At 41.5% G+C, this 6,000-nt stretch overlaps 1 protein-coding gene across 1 annotated transcript in view; it reads left to right on the top strand.

Annotated features, from left to right (window-relative positions):
* Positions 1-6,000, top strand: part of Setbp1 (SET binding protein 1) — a 333,048-nt gene that overhangs the window by 174,468 nt on the left and 152,580 nt on the right. The gene's annotated exons all lie outside the window — the stretch shown is intronic.

Raw genomic sequence — 6,000 nt, 5'->3', positions numbered from 1 at the left:
CACTCTCCTCCATGATCCTGCTCACCTCCGTGATCCCGCTCACCTCTGTGATCCTGCTCACCTCCATGATCCTGCTCATCTCCGTGATCCCGCTCACCTCTGTGATCCTCTTCCTCATAGTGACATCACAGCTAAAGGTTTCTTTTCACTTTAAATTCAATTTTAAATTATGTATTTTTTACTTTCTTAAAAATTAGAATATAATTACATCATTTCCACCTTCTGTTTCCCCTCTTCATCCATTCCCATGTTCCCTGACCCCAATTTGCTATCTAATCAATGACCTCTATTTCTTTATTTTTTGTACACATACATATGTACATATGTAAACAAATGTTAGTGACATGATCATATTCTTTCTATTATTTTGTATGTGTGAATGACAAATATATCCTAAATATATAATTACAACCTTCCCAGACTGTAGAATGTTACCTTGATTTCAGGATGACTGCCCCGTTGGCACTGGATAACCAATTTAGGTGTCCTTCCTTAAGGATGACTGTTTCTGCGGCTCTCAGTATCCATCCAGACTTGCCTATAGTCCCTTTGTAAAGTGTACAAAAGGCTTTATTGGAGGGGCTGTTTTGCTTGTACCAAAGGAATATAGTGCACAGTGAGTTTCTGGAAGGTATGTATGTGAGAGAGCAGGGTGTGCCCATTGTGTCAGTGTGTGTCACTGAGCGACCATGGGTGTGACAGTGTTTACATGTACGTGTGTTTTGGCCATGGCATGTTTCTGACACAATCACATTCTTCCTGTGGTTATTTAGAGATATTGCCATATCCTAGATCTAAAACGAGGAAGGAAACAGGGGCACAGGTAGGCCTACTTGGCTGGTCTACTGCTTTGGAAGGCAGGATCCTAGAGAGGCACTGTCCGAGCAGCCCTACGCATTCCGTGCAGATGGCTCGCTCCCCTGCGTGTTTCTCCTCCACACCGCTCCACTTTGATGTCACCCCTAAGACTGAAAGTGTACATTATGACTTCTCAGGCTGCCGTTCATAGGCCAGGAAGCACTGTGATTCCTTTGGGCAGTCTACTAAGCTGAGATCAAAGTTAACTTTCCAGTGTTATTCTTAAATCCAAAAGGCAGGGGTGTGTCTCAAGTCTGCACCAGCCTCTGGGAATTTTTCCGAATAGAAGCTGAAAGCAGGCTCCATGCAATAATCCATGGATGTTTGCATTTCTAGGAACTTTCCCAGTGTGTTGGGTGGAACCCAGGAGGACCCCTTGCTGGGAGGACTGATTAGCTTCTCTGTAATCTACACTTTTTATTGAAAGTGGACAGGGTTGGTCCTTTGCTAATGCCTGATTCTGCTGCATCTTCCTAAAGAACATAGTCTGATCTCCTTATTGAGTTTAATGACTTCTAAGTGTAAAGTGCTAACTCTACTGGGCTGGAGCATTCTGTCTGTATCTGTTCTTCTCTCTCCATTCGGGTAAAGCAGTGGAGGATAAGGATCCAAATTCTCCTTTTTGTCGTTGATTTCCTATATACCTTGTTCAGTCTTGGGTGTATCTTTCCAGGCAGCACCTGGGTCTCTAAGCAACTATACATGAAGGATGGGTGGTCTTCACCAAAGTAGCAAACTTGGCCTCAGCACCACAGGCGGACTTGTCTTTCAGAGTGTGAGGTCGAGGCCTGGTAGGCATGCCATCTCAAGCAGTTTTCAAAACATAGACAGAAGAGCTTCTGGCATCCACACCTAAACCACACCGAATTTTCCACTCTTGACTTTTGAAGCAGCAGACACACTTGGGGACTCCCATTTCTAGGCTTCAGTAACCGGAAATGAGGGCACTCATTTTTTTTTCTGTGAGACAAATGCTCTCCATCCTTGAGAGAGAAAAAAAAGATTTGGCATCTAATTCTCTAGTGAAAGTCCAATAAATACAAATGTTGCTCTCTCTTTTTCTCACTCTTTCCCCTAACACAAAAGCTTTAAGTAGGAATTTGTGATGCATGAAAAAAACCAAACAAGCCTCCTGTTTTTCTACCACCGAAGTGTCAAGCCAGATGATGGTATTTGGGTGTGGTCATTTATCTTTGTTCTCCACAGTTGTGTGTGTATGTGTGTGTGTATGTGTGTGTGTGTGTGTGTGTGTGTGTGTGTGTGTGTGTGTATATCCTGGAATTTCCACTATTACACGTTTCATTCATGTTGTGAGTTTCTGTTTTCATTGCATGCTTTCCATGGAAAGTCATCTCGCGACTGGTTATTCATGCACTTGTTGCAAGTCCTTTTCTCTATTTACCAGCCCATCCTCACTAGGAACTCCGGCCCTGAGAGGCTGAGATCTCCACCCGCAATCTAAAGCAGGACAAAGTCCTCTCATCTCATATACCAATCGCATACACGTGTTCATGTTATTTTTTTTCTAGTTCCTACCAAGGTGTGACAGATGTTTAGGCTTTGTCACAAAGCCCACAGTCTTGTGCACATGCTTGTCAGGGCCCAGGTGGGACTATAGTAGAGAGATTATTTTAGTGAGGGTCCCAAATGAGACACCCACCCTTCAAATCCAACCATAGTGTTGGGGGACCATGACTTCAGAAACAAGCACCTGCTCTCAGAGGAAAGACTGTAAGTCTTGGGCCTTGCCTTCTGTAAACTCTCTCTCGTCGCAAGGGGCGTTCCTTCCTTTAGGGAGAACAGAGGACTTTAAGATGAGACACATGTATGAGCAACATATGAGCTGTCATTGAGAATGCATTTCTAAAATGGTAACCACTACTATGGTCAAAGGCACACAGGGACAGATCTGAGACATACAGGAAAACATTATACTGTGGAGACCATAGGCTTTGCTGCTACATGACTGCCACCAGAACTCAATAAGCAACCCTGTAAGGTCGTTGCATGGTGATCTCTTTGCTGCACAAAGCAGTCCTCCCCTCTCCTCTCTAGATTTTAGAATGTTCTACCAAGAATAGCATCTGTCTGACTCTGGGAAAGACATCTAGTGGCTTTGACGCTTACTTTTTTCTTCTAAAAAGAAAACAACAGCCTCATGGCATATGTGATTTTTATGAGGACTGAATAAGACAATACACAAGAAAGCCGCCAGTAGGAAACCTTGTGTGAACAATGGGTATTTCCGGGTCTTTCCTGCACTGAAGAAGTACAGACTAAATTAAGTTAAAAAGCTGGCAAAGAACAAAACATATTTTTATAGAGCAAAATTGAAAGTTTTCCAAGTAGAGGTGTCACTTAGCTGAACCAGGAGAGCAGAGAAGAACTATGAAGTGGGTCACCTTGTTCCAGGGTAGGGGCACGGCACATGAAGCTTAACCCGGAGTGGCAGTGCTGGGGCTGAGTTCTGGATGCGCTGACTTTTCTGTCTGCTTTAAAAGGGACCACGGTGAAAAACAAAAGAAAAGAAAAGAAAAGAAAAGAAAAGAAAAGAAATAGAATTGAGTAAGAGCCAATTTTCAGGTCTTAGAGGTCTATAAAAATAGTTGAATTTTAAAAATTAACTGTTTTGAAGTTTTCAAATGTAATATCTATAACATATACCATATCACATATGCATGTTACATTATGAATATATATAATATATCATAAAGATGATATTTTTATCAGAACATTCTAAAATCTAGAACTGTTGAAGCTAGGGGAGGGGTACTTTTGTACGCCAAAGGGGCATCACACAAAGAAATTACATGGATGCTTATTGAATGAGATGGCAATTAGATGACAGATATTTTTATGTTCCTCATATTAAAATCTTTCCTATATGTCTCAGATTTGTACAGACACACACACACACACACACACACACACACACCATACTGATATGCCATAATGAAGGCACTTATTGGTATCATTGATGTTTTCTGTAGTTTCTATACCCTCTTCATTAATTTTAGACTATTAGTGGTTGAACTCCCATTGGCAAAAATCACTGCTAGTTAACTCTCCAGAGCTGAGATAAACTGACCTCCACACCCCACTGAGTCAGCTTCAGTAGTCAGTACTGGTTCACCAGTCTTATTTCTCCTATATTCTCGTTTAATTTGGATTCAATGATGGGGATTATTTTTTATTTTTAAGATTTATTTGTATTTTACATACCAATCACAGCTTCCCCTCACTCTTCTCTTCCTGTTCTCTTCTACTCCGCCCCCACACCTCCTCCAGCTCCATTCAGAAGGAGTAACGCCTCCCATGGAAGTCAACAAAGCATGGCATATCAAGTTGAGTCATGGCCATGCTCCTTCCCCTTGCATCAAGGCTGGCATGGCATCCCTCCATAGGAAACAGGTTCCACAGAGCCATGTGTCAGAGACAGGTCCTGGTCCCACTGCTAGGGACCCTACAAACAGACCAAGCTACCCAACTGCCATGGGGATTATTTCAACCAAACCTCAATCATTTCATTTTACTTATAAAACAAAGGCTCATTTAAGATTCTCAAACTAATATGGGTTTTAAAAACAATCATAAGCTATTGTCATCCCTATCAAAACAAATGCTAATCCCTTAGTACTTTCTAATATTCATCGATATTTAGATGTTTCTGAGCATAGGTACACTATTTCATAATTGATTTGTTGTAGTCAGAACCAAGTCACCATTATCTGACTTGGCTGTGAATGGATGCCATCTATCTGTAGATTCATCATCAACAGATAAAACATTGAGGTGTAGTTCTGTGGACTTGAACAGAACGTGTTATTATGTGTTTACACTGCCTTTGCTTGTCTATCTGTATGTCAAGGACTTTCTTATGCCTGGTGTTAGGAATTCTGAGAACTCTGAATGTATCATCTCATTTAATGATTACTATATATGTTGGATCAGTAAATATTTTATCCCCATTCATAAAAACACAGACAAAGACACAGGTATTAGGATTATAAGCCTTATGACAAAGGTGCTCTTTGAACCCAGGTCTCACTCCAACATCAAAGTTCTTTAACCATGTATGCTATCCACCTTACTTTAGGTATTCTAGCTTCCTGTCTGTTGCTCTGATAGAATACTTTGACTAAAAACAATGTCGGGGACAAAATGGCTTATTTCTGGTTACAGGCTATGGTCCATCATTGAGGAAAATCAGTGTGGAAATTCAAATAATAACTCACATGCAGGATCACTTGCTATTTCACACAGCTTTAAGCTTTGCCCAAGAATTCTCTTGATAATCAAATGAGTACCAGAGAAACCATGAAGGATGCAGCTTTCGGGCTGGCTCACAAGCTCATGCATAGATAGATTTCTTATACAGCTCATGATCACCTGCCCAGGGAATGAAGCATCCCACAGTGGGCTGCCCCTCTTACATCAATTAACCATCAAGACAATCCCCAACAGCCGTGTCCTCAGTCCAGTCTGGTCTGGGAAATCCCTTAATTGAGACTTCTTTCTCAGTTGGCCCAAGATTTTGTCAAGAGCACAGGTAAAGTTAATATAGACATGATTTCCGTGGCTTAGAGAATTCAAAGCCTTGGGTAAGATATACTTGTGTCTTTGTTTTCATAAATCGTACAGAATTTTTTGAGTCAAATTCCAAGGAAAGGACATTATTATATCTCAGGATTGTAGAAAGACCAGTACAAAGCAAATTGAATTCTTCAAATTCGAAAAAGAATTTCTGCTCTTTTAGTTTCCTTTTTCCCCAAACTCCCTGAGGGACAGCCATTTGTTGACTGCCTCTCTACAGTAAAGAGCACTGAGGTGAGGAAGGCAATGAATGTATACAGCCTCATAGTGGGAAGGGAACTGTTTCAGAGCCAGCAGTACATGAGAACACTCTGTTATTGTTGCCTGCTTGCTCTCTCTGCTCCCACGCCACACATTAAAACTGAGAGCTCCCTTAGCACGAGTGGAAACCCTATGATGGGGAACTTATGGAGAACACAAAAGTCTAGGCTTAACTGTCCTAGCTGGACTTGCGTTGTTTTAGATGGGTCTAGACATAGTATTTTCAGAAGCTCTCCATGTAATACGTGGAGATCCCCATTTTTAGGCTGAAGAATTCAGTCAAAAGGA

This window comes from Microtus ochrogaster, chromosome 18, assembly GCF_000317375.1.
Source record: "Microtus ochrogaster isolate Prairie Vole_2 chromosome 18, MicOch1.0, whole genome shotgun sequence".
Taxonomy (NCBI): Eukaryota; Metazoa; Chordata; class Mammalia; order Rodentia; family Cricetidae; genus Microtus; species Microtus ochrogaster.
This window is presented reverse-complemented; position numbering and strand designations above follow the sequence as displayed.